Consider the following 25,961-nt stretch of genomic DNA (forward strand, 5'->3'; position numbering starts at 1 on the left):
TAAATGTAATTCACCACATAAACAGAAGCAAAACCAAAGACCACATGATTTTTTCAATGAATGCAGAAAAACCAGTTGACAAAATTCAACACCCTTTCATGATACGAACACTTAAGAAAATAGGCATAGAAGGGACATACCTAAAAATGATACAAGTCATATATGACAGACCCATAGGCAACATCATACTGAATGGGAAAAATTGAAAGCATTCCCACTTAGAACTGGAAACATGCCGGAGCCAGCCGGTGACGTGCGGCACCTGGAGTTAGGGGGCGAGGCTGAGAAATGAAGAGACAACAAAACGATGGGGACGGGAGGACGGAGTCCTTGGTGACTGCCGCACCTCATTTATTTCAGTTGCTATATTTATACAGATAAGAACAAAGGAGAAGCAAAATGCAAAGGAACAGGTGGTACATGTCTTCATTAAACCAGAAAGCAAAACAGTTCTTGTTTTTTCTCAACCATGCGTCACTTTGATAGCCCCTTTCCTTGCTTAAGAAGTTTTCTAATCTACAACTTAACTTTTTTCTGATATCAAAAAAGCTACAAATCAACTATGATCACTCAGACAGTTCAAGGAAAAGAGCATCCAAGCGTAATTAACAATTCTGGGAAAGGAATGTGCAGGGCTTCGGGGGGGCTATAAGCTACCAGGGCTGTGTGCACAGGATTACTTCAGTGATCTTCTATACTGCTACTGCTATCTCCAGCACCCTCCGTGATCTGGGAGAAAGGCCAAGAATGTCAGAGCTATGAGTTAAGGCGCCAGGTGCTGTGTCTCAAGGACCCCAATGTTCCGGGCAGCAACCACACTTTAACTCTCCTGTGTTCAGGACAGCTCCCAACAGAAACAGGCAAGGTTGCTCACTATCTCCACTTCTATTCAACATAGTGTTGGAAGTTCTGGCTACAGCAATCAGACAGGAAGTTCGAATTAAAGGTATCCAAATAGGGGCAGAAGAGATCAAACTTTTACTGTTTGCTGATTATATGATATTATATTTGGAAAACCCCAAAGACTCAACCAAGAGACTCCTGGAATGGATAAATGAATTTAGTAAAGTCACAGCATACAAAATCAATACACACAAATCAGAGGCATATACGCCAACAACAATCAAATTAAGTACCAAATCAAAGGCTCAATTTCCTTCACAATAGCAATAAAGAAAATAAAGTACCTAGGAATATACTTAACCAGGGAGGTAAAAGATCTCTACAGGGAGAACTATGAAACACTGAGGAAGGAAATAGCAGAGGATGTAAAGAGATCGAAATCCATACCATGCTCGTGGGTCAGCACACTTAACATCATTAAAATGTCTATACTACCCAAACTAATCTACAGATTCAATACAATCCTTATTAAAATCCCAACATCATTCTTCACAGATATAGAAAAATAATTTTATACTTCATTTGGAACCAAAGAAGACCCTGCATATCAAAAGCAATTCTAGGCAACAAAAACAAAATGGGAGATATTAATTGGCCAGATATCAAACTATACTACAAAGCTGTAGTAATTAAATCAATCTGGTATTGGCACAAAAATAGGAATATTGACCAGTGGAACAGATCTGAAACCCTGATATAAAACCATCTTCATATAGCCATCTAATATTTTACAAAGCAGACAAAAATTTCACTGGGGAAAAGAATCCCTTTTCAATAAATGGTGCTGGGAAAATTGGATAGCCACTTGCAGAAGGCTAAAGCAGGACCCACACCTTTCACCTCTTACAAAAATCAACTCATGTTGGATAACAGACTTAAAGCTAAGGTATGAAACTATTAGAATTCTAAAGGAAAATGTTGGAAACACTCTCCTAGACATTGGCCTAGGCAAAGAATTTATGAAGAAGACCCCAAAGGCAATCACAGCAGCAACAAAAATAAATAAATGGGACCTGATCAAACTAAAAAGCTTCTGCACAGCCAAAGAAATAGTCATGAAAGTAAACAGACAACCTACTGGATGGGAGAAAATTTTCGCATACTACACGTCTGATAAGGGGCTGATAACTAGAATATACTTAGAACTCATGAAAATCAGCAAGAAAAAATTAAACAACCCTATCAAAAAGTGGGCAAAGGACTTGAACAGAAACTTTTCTAAAGAAGACAGAAGAATGGCCAAACATATTAAAAAATGCTCAACATCTCTAATCATCAGAGAGATGCAAATCAAAACCACAATGAGATATCACTTAACTCCAGTGAGAATGGCCTTTATCAAAAAGTCCCCAAACAATAAATGCTGGCATGTATGCGGAGAGATAGGAAGACTCTTACACTCCTGTTGGGACTGCAAACCAGTTCAGCCTTTGTGGAAAGCAATATGGAGATAACTTAAATACAAGTAGATACAAGTAGATCTACCATTTGATCCAGCAATTTCATTACTGGGCATCTACCCAAAAGATCCAATGATACTCTACAAAAAAGACACCTGCACTCAAATGTTTATAGCAGCACAATTCATAATTGCAAGGCTGTGGAAACAGCCCTAGTGCCCATCAATCCAAAAGTGGATTAATAAAATGTGGTATATATATGCCATGGAGTACTACTCAGCTCTAAGAAACAATGGTGATATAGCACATCTTGTATTTTCCTGTTTAGAGCTGGAACTCATACTACTAAGTGAAGTATGCCAAGAATGGAATACAAGCACCACATATACTCACCAGCAAACTGGCATTAACTGAACAGCACCTAAGTGGACACATAGGAACTACAGTAATAGGGTATTGGGCAGGAGGTAGGGAGCCAGGGGGGTGGGTGTATACATACATAATGAGTGAGATGTGGACCATCTGGGGGATGGTCACGCTGGAAACTCAGATTTGTGAGGGTAAGGGGGAAGGGCTTTATTTGAAACCTTAAAACTTGTATCCCCATAATTTGCTGAAATAAAAAAAATAAAATTGTGAACAATTAAAAATATTGTAATAAAAACATATATGTATATATTACCTATTCTGATTTACATTACAAGTAAAGCTGCCTGTAATGTAAAATAAGCTTTCAGTGCTTTAAATCTTTCTTCATTTCACAAGAGTAAAATGGACTCATAGTCAATGCACAGCACAAACTATCCTGCACACTAGGAGTGCCAGTTGTGGGCAAAGGTTTTGTGGCCGGTGAGCACTGCACTGAAGTGGTTAAATGCCTGAAGCAAGAAGCAGACAAACAAAAATTCTCGGGGGGCGGAGCAAGATGGCAGACGAATAACACCGCCAGACAGAGTATCTCTGCAGAAAAGACAGATTCTAGCAGAAATTAGAAAAAACAAGCAAGAAGATGAGCATACAGCAGACAAGGGCCGGAAGGAGGGGTACCTGAGACTCCGGGAGACTCCAAGGCAGGAGGCTGCGGAGGAGAACTGAAGGCTGAGAGCAACGGAGCAGCCCGGAGACCAGCGGCAAGGGTAGGTGGATTTGCTGTTTCCCCTCCCCTGCATTCGGGACGGCTGGTGGGCTCCCCAGCGGGTGGAGAGACCTGCGGACACCGGCCCAGAGACCGCCGCCGCCTGCCAACAGTGAGCCTGTAGCAGACGTGGCACCAGGTTCCCAACTTCCTCCGGGCACCTCTGTGTGCACAGACCCGAGCCGTGCGGCAGGCGCCATATTGCCTCCTCCTCCCCTCCACCGACCCTACCCGCGGCTGCCCAGAGAGACAATACAGCCACCAGCCGGAGGCACCTCCAGGGAATGGTACCTTCCCGTTTGGGACCCCGCCCGCCCTCCCAGGTGCTGCTGGCACCGTGTTCCCAGGAAAACGGTGCTGACTCAGAGGCTGAGAGTCATAGACCCAGCTTGGGCTCCCTGTGGGTGAATTGGGACCGGAAATCCTCTCCCTGGTGGGAATACAGTTTGAACTCTGGGACCCAGAGGTCAGACTTGCAGACCAGATCCCCTGCACCAAGGGCTAGCATTGCCCGGGGCACAGAAGGGTTATACGTGAACAGCCTACTGAGGTGTGTGTGCCTCCAGGGGCAGATCGGCATCCTAGAGGGCAACCCTCCTCCCAGGAGGAGGCTGTGTGCCCAACCCAGGTGGCGTTCCTGTGCAGGGAACCTCCCCGCCAGCATCACAGTCCGGGGAGGCCTGGTGGCTTGTGGTCTGGCCTGCTGGCAGAGACCCAGGAGTAGCTGCGGACTTGGGGAGGGTGGAAAGAAGCGAGGCCCGCTCCAGACTGCAGGTCTCAGACAGCCCCACCCCCACACTCAGACTTTCTGGCTGAGCGGGACCATTCCAGCCCCGCCCTGACAGCTTTCCCTGGAAGCAGAGGACAGAACTTTGACCCCTGCTGACGGCCTGAGGGCAGGCTTACCCAACCATGCTCCGCCCAGAACAAGAGCGGATAACAGGACTCAAAATCAAGAGCATAGCCAGTTCCTCCAAGCAAACGCCACCTACTGACAGGGACGGCATCTTGCACAGCCTTTCCACGGCACCCACCGACTCAATATACAGGGAGTGGTCCAATTTCACCCACAGACACCACCTAACACCTAAGAAACTAAACAAGCTGTGTGAATACCCAAACAATAACCTAAGGAAAGAAACAACAACTGATCGACATGGGAAGAAATCAGCGAAAGAACTCAGGAAATATGAAGAACCAAACGGAAAACACACCCCCAAAGAGGAGCACCAGCCCCCTAGAAACGGACACCAACCCAAATCAGGCAGTAAATATGACAGAAGAGGAATTTCGTATGTGGAACTTAAGAACACTCACCCAGCTGCAACAAAAACTCAATAACCAACACAAAAAAACCACCAAAAGCCTCCAGGATATGGGAAAAGAAATAGAAACAAAGAAGAAAAGTGTAACCGAACTCCTGGAAATGAAGAATCAATTCAAGGAACAACAAAATACAGTGCAAAGTCTCAAGAACAGGGTAGATCAAACAGAAGAAAGAATCTTAGAGCTTGAAGATAACACCCTCCAATTAAATAAATCAGTCACAGAAATAGAGTAGAGAAACAAGACAAAAGAGCAAAGCCTACAAGAGCTGTGGGATTATGTGAAGAAACCTAATGTGAGGGTCATAGGGTTACAAGAAGGGGAAGAAGACAAATCTCAAGGGTTGGACAAGCTGTTTGAAGATATAATAGAGGAAAATTTCCCAGGCCTTGCTCAAAATCTTGATATACAAGTTCAAGAAGCTCAGAGGACCCCTGGGAGATTCAACGCAAACAGGAAGACGTCACTACGTGCAGTCATCAGACTGACCAAAGTATCAACTAAAGAGGCCCTTCTAAGAGCTGTAAGACAAAAGAAGCAAGTAACATACAAGGGAAAGCCAATTCGAATAACATCAGACTTCTCTAATGAGACTTTACAAGCAAGGAGAGACTGGGGCCCCATTCTCACTCTTTTGAAACCAAACAATGCCCAGCCTAGAATATTATTCCCTGCAAAACTAAGCTTCGTATATGAAGGAGAAATAAAAACATTCTCAGACAAACAAAGGCTCAGAGAATTCACCAAGACAAGACCAGCCCTACAAGAAGTACTTAAAACAGCGTTACTCACGGAACATCAAAATAATAACCCACGGATATAAAAACAACCAAAACCCAAAGATATTAAAGGCCAGATATTACAATGGCTCAAGACAGAAATCATAGCAACAACATCCAACCCAACAGAATGATCAGTAATCTACCTTACCTATCAGTTCTCTCAATAAATGTGAATGGCTTAAACTCTCCACTCAAGAGACATAGGCTGGCTGAATGGATAAGAAAATACAGGCCAAGTATATGCTGTCTTCAGGAAACACATCTAACCTGCAAGGATGCATATAGACTAAAAATAAAAGGGTGGAGATCAATATTCCAAGCAAATAGAAGCCAAAAGAAGGCTGGTGTGGCAGTTCTAATTTCAGACGATTTCGTTTTTAAACCAACAAAAGTAGTAAAAGACAAAGAGGGTCATTATATAATGGTGAAGGGCACAGTCCAACAAGAAGAGATAACAATTTTAAATATATATGCACCCAACTTAGGTGCACCCAGATTCATAAAGCAAACCTTACTGGAGCTAAGCAAATGGATTAATAGCAACTCCATAATCGCTGGAGATTTCAACACCCCATTGACGGCACGAGACAGATCCTCCAAACAGAAAATTAATAAAGAAATAATGGACTTAAACAAAACTCTAGAACAATTGGGTCTGACAGACATCTACAGAACATTCTACCCCAAATCCACTGAATATACGTTCTTCTCATCAGCTCACGGGACATTCTCTAAGATTGACCATATCCTAGGACACAAAGAAAATCTCAAGAAATTTAAAAAAATAGAAATCATACCATGTACCTTCTCAGATCACAGTGGAATAAAACTAGAAATCAACCCTAACAGAAACACACATTTCTACACAAAAACATGGAAATAAAACAACCTCCTACTAAATGATTACTTCGTAAATGAAGAAATCAAGACGGAAATAAAAAACTTCTATGAAGAAAACGACAATGGAGAGACAAGTTATCAACTCCTCTGGGACACAGCTAAAGCAGTTCTGAGAGGAAAGTTTATCTCCATAAATGCCTATAACCAAAAGACAAGAAGATCACAAATAGACAATCTAATGAAACGACTCAAAGAGCTGGAAAAAGAAGAACAGACCAACCCCAAACCCAGCAGAAGAAGTGAAATCAACAAGATCAAATCAGAACTAAATGAAATTGAAAACAGGGAAGCTATTCAGGAGATTAATAAAACAAAAAGTTGGTTCTTTGAAAAAATAAACAAAATTGACACACCATTGGCTAAGCTAACGAAAAGCAGAAAAGAGAAATCTCTAATAAGCTCCATCAGGAATAAAAAGGAGATATCACAACTGATCCCAAAGAGATACAAGATATAATCTATGAATACTACAAAAATCTTTATGCACACAAACTGGAAAATGTGGAGGAAATGGACAAATTTCTAGAAACACACAGCCTCCCTAGGCTCAACCAGGAAGAAATAGATTCCCAGAACAGACCAATCTCAACAGCTGAAATAGAAACAGCAATTAAAAATCTCCCTAAAAAGAAAAGCCCCGGTCCAGATGGCTTCACACCTGAATTTTACCATACTTACAAAGAAGAACTAGTACCTATCTTGCAGAAACTATTCCACAACATCGAGAAGAACGGAAACCTCCCCGACACCTTTTATGAAGCGAATATTACTGTGATACCAAAACCAGGAAAGGATGCAACAAAAAAAGAAAACTACAGACCAATATCCCTAATGAATATAGATGCAAAAATTTTCAACAAAATCTTAGCTAACCGAATCCAGACACTTATCAAAAAAATAATCCACCACGACCAAGTGGGCTTCATCCCAGGGATGCAGGGATGGTTCAACATACGTAAATCTATAAATGCAATTCACCACATAAACAGAAGCAAAAACAAAGACCACATGATTCTTTCAATACATGCAGAAAAAGCTTTTGACAAAATTCAACACCCTTTCATGATACGAACACTTAAGAAAATAGGCATAGAAGGGACATACCTAAAAATGATACAAGCCATATATGACAGACCCATAGCCAACATCATACTGAATGGGGAAAGATTGAAATCATTCCCACTTAGAACTGGAACCAGATTAGGCTGCCCACTATCTCCACTTCTGTTCAACATAGTGCTGGAAGTCTTGGCTACAGCAATCAGACAGGAAAATGGAATCAAAGGTATCCAAATAGGGGCAGAAGAGATCAAACTTTCACTGTTTGCTGATGATATGATATTGTATCTAGAAAACCCCAAGGATTCAACCAAGAAACTCCTGGAACTGATCAATGAATTTAGTAAAGTCTCAGGATACAAAATCAATACACAGAAATCAGAGGCATTCATATACGCCAACAACAATCTAATTGAGAACCAAATCAAAGACTCAATTCCCTTCACAATAGCAACAAAGAAATTAAAATACTTAGGAATTTACTTAACCAAGGACATAAAAGACCTCTACAGGGAGAACTATGAAACTCTGAGGAAGGAAATAGCAGAGGATGTAAACAGATGGAAATCCATACCATGTTCGTGGATCGGCAGACTCAATATCATCAAAATGTCTATACTACCCAAACTGATCTACAGATTCAATGCAATACCTATTAAAATCCCATCAGCATTCTTCACAGATATAGAAAAAATAATTTTACGCTTCGTATGGAACCAAAGAAGACCCTGAATATCAAGAGCAATTCTAGGCAACAAAAACAAAATGGGAGGCATTAATATGCCAGATATCAAACTATACTACAAAGCTGTAGTCATTAAAACAATATGGTATTGGCACAAAAACAGGAATATTGACCAGTGGAACAGATGTGAAAATCCTGATATAAAACCATCCTCATATAGCCATCTAATCTTTGACAAAGCTGACAAAAACATACGCTGGGGAAAAGAATCCCTCTTCAATAAATGGTGCTGGGAAAACTGGATAGCCACCTGTAGAAGGCTAAAACAGGACCCACACCTTTCACCTCTCACAAAAACCAACTCACGCTGGATAACAGACTTAAACCTAAGGTATGAAACTATTAGAACTCTAGAGGAAAAAGTTGGAAACACTCTCCTAGACATCGGCCTGGGCAAAGAGTTTATGAAGAAGTCCCCAAAGGCAATCACAGCAGCAACAAAAATAAATAAATGGGACATGATCAAACTACAAAGCTTCTGCACAGCCAAAGAAATAGTCATGAAAGTAAACAGACAACCTACAGAATGGGAGAAAATTTTTGCATCCTATGCATCCGATAAGGGACTGATAACTAGAATATACTTAGAACTCACGAAAATTAGGAAGAAAAAATCAAATAACCCCATTAAAAAGTGGGCAAAGGACTTGAACAGAATTTTTTCTAAAGAAGACAGAAGAATGGCCAACAAACATATGAAGAAATGCTCAACATCTCTAATCATCAGGGAAATGCAAATCAAAACCACAATGAGATATCACTTAACCCCAGTGAGAATGGCCTTTATCAAAAAATCTCCAAACAATAAATGCTGGCGTGGTTGCGGAGAGAGAGGAACACTCCTACACTGCTGGTGGGACTGCAAACTAGTTCAACCTCTGTGGAAAGCAATATGGAGATACCTTAAAGCGATACAAGTGAATCTACCATTTGATCCAGCAATCCCATTGCTGGGCATCTACCCAAATGATCCAGTGACACTCTACAAAAAAGACACCTGCACTCGAATGTTTATAGCAGCACAATTCATAATTGCAAGGCTGTGGAAACAGCCCAAGTGCCCATCAATCAAAGAATGGATTAATAAAATGTGGTATATGTACACCATGGAGTACTATTCAGCTCTGAGAATCAATGGTGATATAGCACACCTTATATTTTCCTGGTTGGAGCTGGAACCCATACTACTAAGTGAAGTATCCCAAGAATGGAGAAACAAGCACCAGATATATTCTCCAGCAAACTGGTATTAACTGAGTAGCACCTAAGTGGACACATAGGTGCTACAGTAATAGGGTATTGGGCAGGTGGGAGGGGGGAAGGGGGCGGGTATATACATGCATAATGAGTGAGATGTGCACCATCTGGGAGATGGTCATGATGGAGACTCAGACTTTTGGGGGGAGGGGGGGAAATGGGCATTTATTGAAACCTTAAAAGCTGTACCCCCACAATATGCCAAAATAAAAAAAATAAAAAAAATAAAAAAAAATTCTCTCCTTGTCTTTGCAGATTTGCTCTGTGTTGAGGTACTTCTTCAATGTTAAGCCAGGCTGTTTGCTAATCCTGCATTAGCTGTTGCTTCCTGCTTTAGCCTAAAGATTGGATGAAGGTTAAAGCTGAGGGTTTTCTCAAGTCATTCCTGTTCTGGACATATGTGTGATTTTCTGAGTTTTCCTTTATATGTGAGAGACTTCCAGAGCCCTTATTTCCTAAAGTTATTTTTTTTTTTCAATTTTGAAAGTCTTTAATGCTTCTAGGATTCAATTCACACATAAGACTTTCATGATAATCAGGGAAATGGGACAGTCACACAGCTTGATGAAGAAAAGTGTCACTTGTTTCTAGAATTATTAGGAGAAATTTTTACAGAGAGTTGTTTTCTATGAAGTAGCCAAGCCTTTTTCTAGGATCATATACTACCGATTCTTGTATTTCCACTTTCTGCCTTCAGGTCAACTTACCTGCACAAGTGTGTGGACAAGATCTCATACTATTCCCCATCCTCCTACAGCCGACGGAATATTCTTCTTGGAGTTTCCATGAGCACAGGGTGTCTAAAACCACAGGTCACCCTGTATCCAACCCCCAAGTGGAACCAGAGAGGTGCTATATCCATTATCACAATCTGCCTCTTAGATTCAACATAGTTCAATTACATTAAGATGCCACAAAGCTTCTCTGCAAAAATCATTCTATATTTCAAAAAAGAATAGGTAAAATACCAAACAGTGATATTTATTTCAGTCTTCACTAAAGATGCCCCAAAGTTTTCTAGGTGTCCAAGGAAGCAAAAATAAGCTTTAGGTCATCAAGTGTCTTCACAGAAAACTCCATCTGGTAGGAGGATCTGTATCTCCTACAGTGACCTTTCTATTTATAGAAATTTGTGGACATTGGAATAATGGCCACTTGGTCCTAGGGGATGCATGGTACAGGGACTTTGCTCTCTGGGGATGACACAGCTCCAAATAAGCATTGGCTAAAGTAACTCTTTTCCCAGAGTTTTTTAAAATTAATTTTATTTTATTTTATCATATTATGGGGGTACAAATATTGTTAGGGTACACATATTGCCCCTTCCATTCCTCCCCCCACCCCCTGCCTTACCAAAACATCAAGTGTGTCCTACACCCAGGTGGTGCGCATCACACCTATTTTGTAAGTATAAATTCTTCCCCTACTCCCCCCTCCCATCTGCCCACCACCCGATAAAAGTTTGTTTGTTTTTTCTTTTTTTGACCTTTGGGTTACATTGTATATCTTTGCCTTTTCCTAGGAAGGGTTAGAGGTATTCTCCCCCCACCCCCACTTAGGGTTTTCCCAGAGTTTTCTCCCAGGCTTTTGGCATGTCTATTGTTTGCCTGAACTCTAAGCCTTTGCCAAAAGTTTCAGCAGCTTGTTCATTTGCTTTTCAGTGTTCCAAAGAAAGCTTCCACTTAACTGACTTTTCACCCTGAGAGAATTCCAAGTTAGATAAAACAAAGGCAAATGCAGACAGGCCAAAACGGACAAACAATTCCTTGGGAATGAGGTCAACTTTGTTCTCTCTGGAATATTTCTGAAACCACATCCAGAAACGTGGGCTGCTGTCTTTGAGACTGCCACCATACTGGGGAGCAAGCTGAGACAAAGTTAAGTTAAAAATGCTATAAAACTTTCCCGTGTTATTTAAGTCATCCTAAGTGATCTTATTCTGATTCTTTGTTTTCTTTGTCTGTAAACCTTTGAGTATTTTCCAGAGTTCTGATAAGGTTTATTTGGACAATGTGTGTGTGTGTGTGTGTGTGTGTTTAGGGCAGTAAGGGCCTGTTCTTTGGGACTCTGTCTTTTTCACTGATGTTACTTCCTAGCTTTCTCAAAAGGTAAACTACTTTCAAACAATTAAATAGCTTATGTATCTACTAGTTTAGTTCTCATAATTCTGTTTTATAGTTACTATTACTTATTTTTTTTTCTGTTGAAAAACTGATGATAGAGAGGGTAAAAGACACACACAGTGCCACACAGCTAGTAAATGGAGAATCTGAATTTAAACGGAGGTTAAGGAAAGAAGGGAGCTGGTTTCCATAGACCAGGGATTATAAGAACTTAGTAAGATTTTTAAAACCCTTGTAATATTCCTATGCTTGAAGTATTGGCAGTAAAATCCTAAAACCAAGAAGTGCAAATGGATATGGAACCTAGTGGCCACGGTTAGCCATATATGGAGAAAATCTCCAATAGATACAGTGGATAGAAGCAGTCTGGGGAGGAAAGAAAGGCAGTTGAGTCCTTGGGTCATTATGGGGAAACCCAGAGGATCCTGGAAAAGCTTCACAGGTGGCGTCCTGCTCTCTCTCCTGGTGGTCTCCTGTGCTTTCAGTCCCACTCAACTTGCATCCTAGGGTTCAAAAATAAAGACATTTTCCTATTTTCCTGAGAAAGCCCCATTCTCTTTTCCTTGCTTAGAAAACTTCTGCTCAACTTCAGTTCTTGGTGTAAATTTTTACCCTTTAGGACTCCTTTTCTGACTCAGTTCCCACAACATAGTCAAAAGCCGTGATGTGAACTTACTCAACATTACCATGGGCTCCTCTTCCTCCCTTGTTCCATGTCTAACCATGACAGTACAGGCTTGTTCTGCCCTCAGCACATTGCTGTTACCATTCTCCTCTCTATTTCCACTATTGATCACCTGGAGCCCATTCTTTTTTCTTTCTTTTTTAGTATGTAAACATTTGTTGAATTAAATTCATTGAAATGGAATCTTGTGAACACTGGGCTCAGGCAGAGCAAAAGCAGAGAACTCCTTGGCTGTGCTCCTCTGAGTGCAGGAAGGAGGAGCTGGGGTGCTGGAGCTGCCTACAGGAATGAATGAAGGAGGCTCTGGAAGCTGGAAAGGGAGATTATTTTAAGCAATTCAACTTGAAAAAAGGCTCAGAGTAAGGAATGAAATGATGAAACTGCAGGAGGAAGTGTTGTATAAGTAAAGCCAAGAAGAAGAGGCCCTGAGAGAAATGTGTCCCCTGATCATTATTTAAAAGTGCTAGAGGGGCTCAAGATGGCGCTGCTCGCGACACATCCTGGCGTTGGGCGGCCGCGCCGGCTGCTTTCGAAAAGCGCCGCACTCCGCGATTCTGGTCAGGCCTCTAGTCTCTGTCTGCCGCTCAGGCCCGCAATGGAGATTACATCAGCTCGGCGCCTCGGGAACCGCTCGAATCTGCCAGATCCCAGAGTCATTAAGAAATACTGCATGGCAGAGAGTGAGAAAATGCAATTCAAGACAATTATTAGATGCTACAAAGGCTCTCCAGGCATGGCCACTGGGAGAAAAGAGGACATGTTGGCATGGTCACGCAGGAGGAGGGCTCCACACAGACCCGAAAGAAGGGTTAAAAGATGTTGATACTCGGAAAATCATAAAAGCAATGCTTTCTTATGTGTGGCCCAAAGACAGGCCAGATCTAAGAGCAAGAGTTGCCATTTCCTTGGGATTTTTGGGTGGTGCAAAGGCCATGAATATTGTGGTCCCCTTCATGTTTAAATATGCTGTAGACAGCCTCAACCAGATGTCGGGAAACATGCTGAACCTGAGTGATGCACCAGATACAGTTGCAACCATGGCAACAGCAGTTCTGATTGGCTATGGTGTATCAAGAGCTGGAGCTGCCTTTTTTAACGAAGTTCGAAATGCAGTATTTGGCAAGGTAGCCCAAAATTCAATCCGAAGAATAGCCAAAAATGTCTTTCTCCATCTTCACAACCTGGATCTGGGTTTCCACCTGAGCAGACAGACAGGAGCTTTATCTAAAGCTATTGACAGAGGAACAAGGGGTATCAGTTTTGTCCTGAGTGCTTTGGTATTTAATCTTCTTCCCATCATGTTTGAGGTGATGCTTGTCAGCAGTGTTTTGTATTACAAATGTGGTGCCCAGTTTGCTTTGGTAGCCCTCACAGCCCTTGGTGCATACACAGCCTTTACAATTGCAGTCATACGGTGGAGAACTAGATTTAGAATAGAGATGAACAAAGCGGATAATGATGCAGGTAATGCTGATATAGACTCACTGCTGAATCATGAAACTGTGAAGTATTTTAATAATGAAAAATATGAAGCACAGAGATATGATGGATTTTTGAAGACATATGAGACTGCTTCATTGAAAAGTACCTCCACTCTGGCTATGCTGAACTTTGGTCAAAATGCTATTTTCAGTGTTGGTTTAACGGCTATAATGGTGCTTGCCAGTCAGGGAACTGTGGCAGGTACCCTTACCGTTGGAGATCTAGTAATGGTGAATGGACTGCTTTTTCAGCTTTCATTACCCCTTAACTTTCTGGGAACTGTATATAGAGAGACTAGACAAGCACTAATAGATATGAACACCTTATTCACTCTACTCAAGGTAGACCCCCGAATTAAAGACAAAGTGATGCCACCTTCCCTTCAGATCACACCACAGACAGCTACGGTGGCCTTTGATAATGTGCATTTTGAGTACATTGAGGGGCAGAAAGTTCTTAGTGGAATATCATTTGAAGTCCCTGCAGGAAAGAAAGTGGCCATTGTAGGAGGTAGTGGGTCAGGGAAAAGCACAATAGTAAGGCTGATGTTTCGCTTCTATGAGCCTCAAAAAGGTAGCATTTACCTTGCTGGTCAAAATATACAAGATGTGAGCCTGGAAAGCCTTCGGAGGGCAGTGGGAGTGGTACCTCAGGATGCTGTCCTCTTCCATAATACTATTTACTACAACCTCTTATATGGAAACATCAGTGCTTCACTGAGGAAGTATATGCAGTGGCAAAATTAGCTGGACTTCATGATGCAATTCTTCGAATGCCACGTGGATATGACACCCAAGTTGGTGAACGAGGACTCAAGCTTTCAGGAGGAGAAAAACAAAGAGTAGCAATTGCAAGAGCTATTTTGAAGGACCCTCCAGTCATACTCTATGATGAAGACACTTCATCATTAGATTCAATTACTGAAGAGACCATTCTTAGTGCCACGAGGGATGTGGTCAAATACAGAACTTTTATTTTCATTGCACACAGATTGTCAACAGTGGTTGATGCATATGAAATCATTGTCTTGGACCAGGGTAAGGTAGCTGAACGTGGTACCCACCATGGCTTGCTTGCTAACCCTGGCAGTATCTATTCAGAAATGTGGCATACACAGGGTAGCCATGTGCAGAACCATGATAACCCCAAATGGGTTGCAAAGAAAGAAAATATGTCCAAAGAGGAGGAAAGAAAGAAACTACAAGAAGAAATTATCAACAGTGTGAAAGGCTGTGGAAACTGTTCCTGCTAAGTCACATGAGATGTTTTTTTTTTTTTTTTCCTTTTCTTTTTTGTTTTGGACTATACATTTGCACTGAAGCATAATTGTTTATTAAAAAAAATCATACATTCCCATTTTCTACAATCCTTCTTTTAGATGAGATTTACTTAAGAGGGGATTTGAGTTTTACATCTTTCATAAGCTATTTAATGTGGTCTCTGTATTTATCCCCAGATTATTTTCTTGTTATTGCCCTGGTTATGCTCAATGCATAATTTTTGCTAGCATTACTCTTTTTGAAGCCTGACATTCCTTTGATATCCATAACCATATAAATCAGATTGGTTTTCAAATTTTTGTAGTTGGTAAAACCTCCTTTATCTTAACAATTTAGAGGGAAAATGTTTCTTAAAGAAAAAGAGGAGGCTCATGGTTTCTTTTCTCTCCTCCCTCCAAATGAAATACTTCATTGATGTTAAAATGAATTCATAAACACATTTAAAGTTAGAACTTGTCAGAAATAGACATGCATTTATAATTCAGTGTCTTACTTGATAGATACGTAAGTATTTGCAACTGTGTACTTTTTGGAGGAAAAATCTTAATTGTCATGTTGGTATGCAGAATATTCATCATTATGCAGCACCATAACTATCATCTAGTGACTGGAATTCTATGTTTCCACCATAATGAGGCATTGTTTTTGTTTTGGACCAAAATTTATCCATTTTCTTTATTTTATTATTTTGTTTTTTTTATTTTTAGAGACAGGGTCTCACTCTGTTGCCCAGGCTGGACCCTCGAACCCTTGAGCTCAGTGTTCCTCCTGCCGCAGCCTCTCAAGTAGCTGGGACTGCATGTGTGTACCCCTACACCTAGTTAATTTTTTAATTTTTTTTTTTTTGTAGAGATTAGGTCTATGTTGCCCAGGCTGGTCTCAAACTCTTGGCCTCAAGTGATCCTCCTGCTGTGGCCTCCCAAAGTGCTGGAATTACAGGCATGAGCTATTGTGTCTGGCCACATTTTTCTTCAAAGACTTATAAACCCTGATGTAATTTGAGAGTTGCTATACTGGGAGGGATCTAAAAAGCTTAGGAAGTTAATGTCTTTTTCTATTTCTATCTTTTTTCTTTTTTCGGCATATTGTGGGGGTACAGATTTTAAGGTTTCAATAAATGCCCATTTCCCCCCCTCCCCCCAAAAGTCTGAGTCTCCATCATGACCATCCCCAGATGGTGCACATCTCACTCATTATGTATGTATATACCCGCCCCCTCCCCCCTTCCCCCCGGCCCAATACCCTATTACTGTAGTACCTATGTGTCCACTTAGGTGCTACTCAGTTAATACCAGTTTGTTGGAGAATATATCTGGTGCTTGTTTCTCCATTCTTGGGATACTTCACTTAGTAGTATGGGTTCTAGCTCTAACCAGGAAAATATAAGATGTGCTATATCACCATTGTTTCTCAGAGCTGAATAGTACTCCATAGTATATATATACCACATTTTATTAATCCATTCTTTGATTGATGGGCACTTGGGCTGTTTCCACAGCCTTGCAATTATGAATTGTGCTGCTATAAACATTCGAGTGCAGGTGTCTTTTTTGTAGAGTGTCACTGGATCATTTGGGTAGATGCCCAGCAATGGGATTGCTGGATCAAATGGTAGATTCACTTGTATCGCTTTAAGGTATCTCCATATTGCTTTCCACAGAGGTTGAACTAGTTTGCAGTTCGATCAGCAGTGTAGGAGTGTTCCTCTCTCTCCGCAACCACGCCAGCATTTATTGTTTGGAGATTTTTTGATAAAGGCCATTCTCACTGGGGTTAAGTGATATCTCATTGTGGTTTTGATTTGCATTTCCCTGATGATTAGAGATGTTGAGCATTTCTTCATATGTTTGTTGGCCATTCTTCTGTCTTCTTTTTTTTTTTTAATTATTTTTTTTTATTTTGGTATATTATGGGGGTACAGATTTTAAGGTTTCAATAAATGCCCATTTGCCCCCCTCCCCCCAAAAGTCTGAGTCTCCATCATGACCATCCCCCAGATGGTGCACATCTCACTCACTATGTATGTATATACCCGCCCCCCTCCCCCCTCCCACCTGCCCAATACCCTATTACTGTAGCACCTATGTGTCCACTTAGGTGCTACTCAGTTAATACCAGTTTGCTGGAGAATATATCTGGTGCTTGTTTTTCCATTCTTGGGATACTTCACTTAGTAATATGGGTTCCAGCTCCAACCAGGAAAATATAAGGTGTGCTATATCACCATTGATTCTCAGAGCTGAATAGTACTCCATGGTGTACATATACCACATTTTATTAATCCATTCTTTGATTGATGGGCACTTGGGCTGTTTCCACAGCCTTGCAATTATGAATTGTGCTGCTATAAACATTCGAGTGCAGGTGTCTTTTTTGTAGAGTGTCACTGGATCATTTGGGTAGATGCCCAGCAATGGGATTGCTGGATCAAATGGTAGATTCACTTGTATCGCTTTAAGGTATCTCCATATTGCTTTCCACAGAGGTTGAACTAGTTTGCAGTCCCACCAGCAGTGTAGGAGTGTTCCTCTCTCTCCGCAACCACGCCAGCATTTATTGTTTGGAGATTTTTTGATAAAGGCCATTCTCACTGGGGTTAAGTGATATCTCATTGTGGTTTTGATTTGCATTTCCCTGATGATTAGAGATGTTGAGCATTTCTTCATATGTTTGTTGGCCATTCTTCTGTCTTCTTTAGAAAAAATTCTGTTCAAGTCCTTTGCCCACTTTTTAATGGGGTTATTTGATTTTTTCTTCCTAATTTTCGTGAGTTCTAAGTATATTCTAGTTATCAGTCCCTTATCGGATGCATAGGATGCAAAAATTTTCTCCCATTCTGTAGGTTGTCTGTTTACTTTCATGACTATTTCTTTGGCTGTGCAGAAGCTTTGTAGTTTGATCATGTCCCATTTATTTATTTTTGTTGCTGCTGTGATTGCCTTTGGGGACTTCTTCATAAACTCTTTGCCCAGGCCGATGTCTAGGAGAGTGTTTCCAACTTTTTCCTCTAGAGTTCTAATAGTTTCATACCTTAGGTTTAAGTCTGTTATCCAGCGTGAGTTGGTTTTTGTGAGAGGTGAAAGGTGTGGGTCCTGTTTTAGCCTTCTACAGGTGGCTATCCAGTTTTCCCAGCACCATTTATTGAAGAGGGATTCTTTTCCCCAGCGTATGTTTTTGTCAGCTTTGTCAAAGATTAGATGGCTATATGAGGATGGTTTTATATCAGGATTTTCACATCTGTTCCACTGGTCAATATTCCTGTTTTTGTGCCAATACCATATTGTTTTAATGACTACAGCTTTGTAGTATAGTTTGATATCTGGCATATTAATGCCTCCCATTTTGTTTTTGTTGCCTAGAATTGCTCTTGATATTCAGGGTCTTCTTTGGTTCCATACGAAGCGTAAAATTATTTTTTCTATATCTGTGAAGAATGCTGATGGGATTTTAATAGGTATTGCATTGAATCTGTAGATCAGTTTGGGTAGTATAGACATTTTGATGATATTGAGTCTGCCGATCCACGAACATGGTATGGATTTCCATCTGTTTACATCCTCTGCTATTTCCTTCCTCAGAGTTTCATAGTTCTCCCTGTAGAGGTCTTTTATGTCCTTGGTTAAGTAAATTCCTAGGTATTTTAATTTCTTTGTTGCTATTGTGAAGGGAATTGAGTCTTTGATTTGGTTCTCAATTAGATTGTTGTTGGCGTATATGAATGCCTCTGATTTCTGTGTATTGATTTTGTATCCTGAGACTTTACTAAATTCATTGATCAGTTCCAGGAGTTTCTTGGTTGAATCCTTGGGGTTTTCTAGATACAATATCATATCATCAGCAAACAGTGAAAGTTTGATCTCTTCTGCCCCTATCTGGATACCTTTGATTCCATTTTCCTGTCTGATTGCTGTAGCCAAGACTTCCAGCACTATGTTGAACAGAAGTGGAGATAGTGGGCAGCCTTGTCTGGTTCCAGTTCTAAGTGGGAATGATTTCAATCTTTCCCCATTCAGTATGATGTTGGCTATGGGTCTGTCATATATGGCTTGTATCATTTTTAGGTATGTCCCTTCTATGCCTATTTTCTTAAGTGTTCGTATCATGAAAGGGTGTTGAATTTTGTCAAAAGCTTTTTCTGCATCTATTGAAAGAATCATGTGGTCTTTGTTTTTGCTTCTGTTTATGTGGTGAATTGCATTGATAGATTTACGTATGTTGAACCATCCCTGCATCCCTGGGATGAAGCCCACTTGGTCGTGGAGGATTATTTTTTTCATAAGTGTCTGGATTCGGATAGCTAAGATTTTGTTGAAAATTTTTGCATCTATATTCATTAGGGATATTGGTCTGTAGTTTTCTTTTTTTGTTGCATCCTTTCCTGGTTTTGGTATCACAGTAATATTCGCTTCATAAAAGGTGTCGGGGAGGTTTCCGTTCTTCTCGATGTTGTGGAATAGTTTCTGCAAGATAGGTACTAGTTCTTCTTTGTAAGTATGGTAAAATTCAGGTGTGAAGCCATCTGGACCGGGGCTTTTCTTTTTAGGGAGATTTTTAATTGCTGTTTCTATTTCAGCTGTTGAGATTGGTCTGTTCAGGGAATCTATTTCTTCCTGGTTGAGCCTAGGGAGGCTGTGTGTTTCTAGAAATTTGTCCATTTCCTCCACATTTTCCAGTTTGTGTGCATAAAGATTTTTGTAGTATTCATAAACTGTATCCTGGATCTCTTTGGGATCAGTTGTGATATCTCCTTTTTTATTCCTGATGGACCTTATTAGAGATTTCTCTTTTCTGCTTTTCGTTAGCTTAGCCAATGGTGTGTCAATTTTGTTTATTTTTTCAAAAAACCAACTTTTTGTTTTATTAATCTCCTGAATAGCTTCCCTGTTTTCAATTTCATTTAGTTCTGATTTGATCTTGTTGATTTCACTTCTTCTGCTGGGTTTGGGGTTGGTCTGTTCTTCTTTTTCCAACTCTTTGAGTCGTTTCATTAGATTGTCTATTTGTGATCTTCTTGTCTTTTGGTTATAGGCATTTATGGAGATAAACTTTCCTCTCAGAACTGCTTTAGCTGTGTCCCAGAGGAGTTGATAACTTGTCTCTCCATTGTCGTTTTCTTCATAGAATTTTTTATTTCCGTCTTGATTTTTTCATTTACGAAGTAATCATTTAGTAGGAGGTTGTTTTATTTCCACGTTTTTGTGTAGAAATGTGTGTTTCTGTTAGGGTTGATTTCTAGTTTTATTCCACTGTGATCTGAGAAGGTACATGGTATGATTTCTATTTTTTAAATTTCTTGAGATTTACTTTGTGTCCTAGGATATGGTCAATCTTAGAGAATGTCCCGTGAGCTGATGAGAAGAACATATATTCAGTGGATTTTGGGTAGAATGTTCTGTAAATGTCAGTCAGACCCAATTGTTCTAGAGTTTTGTTTAAGTCCATTATTTCTTTATTAATTTTCTGTTTGGAGGATCTGTCTCGTGCCGTCAATGGGGTGTTGAAATCTCCAGCGATTATGGAGTTGCTATTAATCCATTTGCTTAGCTCCAGTAAGGTTTGCTTTATGAATCTGGGTGCACCTAAGTTGGGTGCATATATATTTAAAATTGTTATCTCTTCTTGTTGGACTGTGCCCTTCACCATTATATAATGACCCTCTTTGTCTTTTACTACTTTTGTTGGTTTAAAAACGAAATCGTCTGAAATTAGAACTGCCACACCAGCCTTCTTTTGGCTTCTATTTGCTTGGAATATTGATCTCCACCCTTTTATTTTTAGTCTATATGCATCCTTGCAGGTTAGATGTGTTTCCTGAAGACAGCATATACTTGGCCTGTATTTTCTTATCCATTCAGCCAGCCTATGTCTCTTGAGTGGAGAGTTTAAGCCATTCACATTTATTGAGAGAACTGATAGGTAAGGTAGATTACTGATCATTCTGTTGGGTTGGATGTTGTTGCTATGATTTCTGTCTTGAGCCATTGTAATATCTGGCCTTTAATATCTTTGGGTTTTGGTTGTTTTTATATCCGTGGATTATTATTTTGATGTTCCGTGCGTAACGCTGTTTTAAGTACTTCCTGTAGAGCTGGTCTTGTCTTGGTGAATTCTCTGAGCCTTTGCTTGTCTGAGAATGTTTTTATTTCTCCTTCATATACGAAGCTTAGTTTTGCAGGGAATAATATTCTAGGCTGGGCATTGTTTTGTTTCAAAAGAGTGAGAATGTGGCCCCAGTCTCTCCTTGCTTGTAAAGTCTCATTAGAGAAGTCTGGTGTTATTCGAATTGGCTTTCCCTTGTATGTTACTTGCTTCTTTTGTCTTACAGCACTTAGAAGGGCCTCTTTAGTTGATACTTTGGTTAGTCGGATGACTGCATGCCGTGACGTCTTCCTGTTTGCATTGAATCTCCCAGGGGTCCTCTGGGCTTCTTGAACTTGTATATCGAGATTTTGAGCAAGGCCTGGGAAATTTTCCTCTATTATATCTTCAAAAACCTTGTCCAGCCCTTGAGTGTTGTCTTCCTCCCCTTCGGCTAACCCTATGAACCTCACGTTAGGTTTTTCACATAATCCCACAGCTCCTGTAGGCTTTGGTCTTTTCTCTTGTTTCTCTGCTGTATTTCTGTGACTGATTTATTTAATTGGAAGGTGTTATCTTCAACCTCTGAGATTCTTTCTTCTGCTTGATCTACCCTGTTCTTGAGACTTTCCACAGTATTTTGTAGTTCCCTGAGTTGATTCTTCATCTCCAGGACTTCGGTTAAAGTTTTCTTCACTGTGTCAATCTCTTTGTTGAATCTTTGTTCCATTTCCTGGAGGCTTTTTGTGGTTTCTTGGTGTTGGTTATTGAGTTGTTGTTGCAGCTGGGTGAGTGTTCTTATGATCCACATACGAAATTCCTCTTCTGTCATATTGGTTGCCTGATTTTGGTTGGTGTCTGTTTCTAGGGGGCTGGTGCTCCTCTTTGGGGGTGTGTTTTCCGTTTGGTTCTTCATATTTCCTGAGTTCTTTCGCTGATTTCTTCCCATGTCAATCAGTTGTTGTTTCTTTCCTTAGGTTATTGTTTGGGTATTCACACAGCTTGTTTAGTTTCTGAGGTGTTAGGTGGTGTCTGTGGGTGAAATTGGACCACTCCCTGTATATTGAGTCGGTGGGTGCCGTGGAAAGGCTGTGCAAGATGCTGTCCCTGTCAGTAGGTGGCGTTTGCTTGGAGGGACAGGCTATACTGTTGATTTTGTTTCCTGTTAACAGTTGTTGTTTGGGCAAAGTTGGGTTGGGTAAGCCTGCCCTCAGGCCGTTAGCAGGGGTCAAAGTTCTGTCCTCTGCTTCCAGGGAAAGCTGTCAGGGCGGGGCTGGAATGGTCCTGCTCAGCCAGAAAGTCTGTGTGTGGGGGTGGGGCTGTCTGAGACCCGCATTCTGGAGTGGGCCTCGCTTCTTTCCACCCTCCCCAAGTCCGCAGCTACTCCTGGGACTCTGCCAGCAGGCCAGACCTCCAGCTACCAGGCCTCCCCGGACTGTGATGCCGGCGGGGATGTTCCCTGCACAGGAACGCCACCTGGGTTGGGCGGACGGCCTCCTCCTGGGAGGAGGGTTGCCCTCTAGGATGCCGATCCGCCCCTGGAGGCACACACACCTCAGTAGGCTGTTCATGTATAACCCTTCTGTGCCCCGGGCAATGCTAGCCCTCGGTGCAGGGGATCTGGTCTGCAGGTCCGACCTCTGTGTCCCAGAGTTCAAACTGTATCCCCACCAGGGAGAGGATTTCCGGTCCCAATTCACCCACAGGGAGCCCAAGCTGGATCTATGTCTCTCAGCCTCTGTGTCGGCACCGTTTTCCTGGGAACACGGTGCCAGCAGCACCTGGGAGGGCGGGCGGGGTCCCAAACGGGAAGGTACCGTTCCCTGGAGGTGCCTCTGGCTGGTGGCTGTATTGTCTCTCTGGGCAGCCACGGGTAGGGTGGGGGAGGCGAAGAGGAGGCAATATGGCGCCTGCCGCGCTGCTCAGGTCTCTGCACCCGGAGGTGCCCGGAGGAAGTTGGGAACCTGGTGCCACGTCTGCTACAGGCTCACCATTGGCAGGTGGCGGCGGTCTCTGGGCTGGTGTCTGCAGGTCTCTCCACCCGCTGGGGAGCCCACCAGCAGTCCCGAATGCAGGGGAGGGGAAACAGCAAATCCACCTACCCTTGCCGCTGGTCTCCAGGCTGCTCCGTTGGTCTCAGCCTCCAGTTCTCCTCCTCAGCCTCCTCCCGTGGAGTCTCCCGGGGTCTCAGGTACCCCTCCTTCCGGCCCTTGTCGGCTGTATGCTCGTCTTCTTGCTTCTTTCCTCTAATTTTTGCTAGAATCTGTCTTTTCTGCAGAGATACTCTGTCTGGCGGTGTTATTCGTCCGCCATCTTGCTCCACCCCTCTATTTCTATCTTAAATTCACTGCTTTTGCTGTCTGAAGTTATACAAAGAAACAAGTAAATGGGATGTTGTACATGCACATATATGTACATGCACATGCTCACATGTGTGTAAATCAATGTCCACTTAAAAAATCATTAAAGACCTTCAGGTAATTAGGAGATATATATATACCCTTTTAGATGATCAGGACTTTTAATCTGTGTTGATGCTTTAGAATCACTTTACTATAGGGTCTTACCTTCCTTTTAGTAATTTAATGAGTTTCTTTAAGCCTGACATAACAAGGAAGAACCCAAATAATATAATCAAGTTTTAGCTGGGAAAATAAAACAGAAAAAAAAAAGGTGTTACCTACTAGAAATAACTAAAATGTTGGTGTATGTTCACTTAGAAAGTTCCTCTCTTTTCCAATATGAATTTGCTCTAATTTGTTTGGTACTAATCATTCAGTTTGAAAGCTTGTGCATCTCATAAATGGCCACATAACCATATATATCGCGGTTTTGTTTCTCAGGAAAGGTCCTAGAATACTTATTTTAATAGTTTATGATTTTAAGGTATTTTAAATGATAATTTGATATGGAAGAGATTTTTTTTCTGTTTTGTATTGTTGACATTGATGGATGGATATCTAAACTTATCTAACTTGGATGTCCACTTTTGTTATATAAAGGCAATTTGATAAGTATCATGAAAAAAAAAGTGCTAGAGGAAGTCACATTGGATCTCTGCTCTCACGAAGGGGCAAGAATAGTGGATCTTCCTGGGAGTTTCATGAAGCTCTAGACAGGCCAGGAGGTGGGTTGTGGTAATAATAGTTCAGTGGTGTGCAGTCCTGATGAGCTTGGGGCCGTTATAGGAACAGCTTGGTACTCAGCACATGGGGTCAAGGGAAACAGAACATTGTCTTCTTGGGCCTTCAGCTGAGGCATATTTTAATCATTAAAGTGCAGATGGGCAGCTGATAAGAGGAGAAAAGCTCACTCAGTTGAGAAAAGGGAACAAGGCACACCTAAACAAGGCAGCAGTAAAACTCTCGGCAGCATTCAAAAGTGGGTGAGGAAGGAGAAAGAGGGCATTAGTATACCTAGAAGATATAAACCCACTCAGGAAAGGAATCCAAGCTCTTATAATTTCAAAGAGTTAAATATGTGACAAAGTGATGAAAATCCAAGGATAGAAGAGGACATAGCCTTTTCTCCAAGTCTTTGAGAATTCCGGAGGATGTGTGCTCACACATGCCCCAAGAATATGAGATTTTTGTAACCTCCACACTCTCCACCCCATCCAAAGCTTCTCCCACAAACAGAGATCTAGAATACACACCCACAGGCATTCTTATGAGGACTCTATGCTTGGGTACCACCAAAGTGCCCAGGTCTCCACAATTCCAAAATTGATAGTTGTCAAAATTTTAGCATCACGAGTATCAGGGGGCATAATTTGGGCCATGATATTAACACATATATTTTTAATTATCGGGTTATATTTTGGTTCTCACTACTTGGCAGTCATTTACCACTCTGTTTCCTGTCCTACCTCCCATCTTCAGTGCCACCACTCTGGCTTTAGGGGATGTTGGAATGGGGGCCCTCTTTTGGGTACTTCCATAATTCTGATGCCCTCTATTCTTCTGGGTTTCTCTTCAGAGAAGACTTAGCAGGCACAAATCTAACTCCACTCCTTCAGGAGAATTCTTACTAGACAGGTTGGTCAGAATACAGGCTACATTCCAAAAACCAGACAGAAAATACTGCGTTTATTTGGCACAGCCTCTATGCAAATAAGCAAAACAAAGTTATACAAAACAACAACAATAATACTGCTAAGAATAATAATACCTAGTGGCTTGAGTTTTAGGTTTAAAATTTTCAGTGCCCAAAACTCAAGGATATGGAATTGATATGACTTGCTCAGTCCTCGGCCCTCTTGCCCTATTATCTCCTCCAGTTACCTCATCTCATACCTCTAAATACCCTGTGTACACTGAAGAACCAGACATCTTTAGCTTCCTCTCTAAAATCCCTTCTGAGGTTCAACTGCCTTCTTTTTTACTTCCATTTGAATGGGCATTTCAAACTTATGTTCAAAAACAAACTTTTGGTTCAAGTTTCATCTAACTCCCACATTGTGTCCTCCACGCATCCCTCACCCAGCCAACCCTGCCACTAATTGCTCTCACAGTCCTTCCCATCTTACAAATACCTGAACAGTACTTCCAGTTGTTCATGCTGAAAAAATAGGGGTAATCATAGATTACTCCCATTTCTTTTCTTATTCTCTCCTCCCCATTCAAGCTATCAGCAAGTCCTATTGGCTCTGCCGTCAAAGTATTTCCCCAAATTCCACCATTTCTTCCTGCCTCTCCTCTAAACTACCATTGTTTCTTTTTTCCTCATTGTTCAATATTTAAAATGATATTAGAATTTTTCCTAATTTTGTCTCAGCACTCCAGTAATTCATACTTGCGTAGTGTT

General features: G+C 41.3%; 1 pseudogene; it reads left to right on the forward strand.

Annotated features, from left to right (window-relative positions):
• The first annotated feature begins 12,793 nt into the window (after positions 1 to 12,793).
• Positions 12,794 to 15,153, forward strand: LOC105875375 (iron-sulfur clusters transporter ABCB7, mitochondrial pseudogene; annotated as a pseudogene).
• Positions 15,154 to 25,961: the final 10,808 nt, after the last annotated feature.

This window comes from Microcebus murinus, chromosome 4 (assembly GCF_040939455.1).
Source record: "Microcebus murinus isolate Inina chromosome 4, M.murinus_Inina_mat1.0, whole genome shotgun sequence".
In the NCBI taxonomy this organism is placed as follows: domain Eukaryota; kingdom Metazoa; phylum Chordata; class Mammalia; order Primates; family Cheirogaleidae; genus Microcebus; species Microcebus murinus.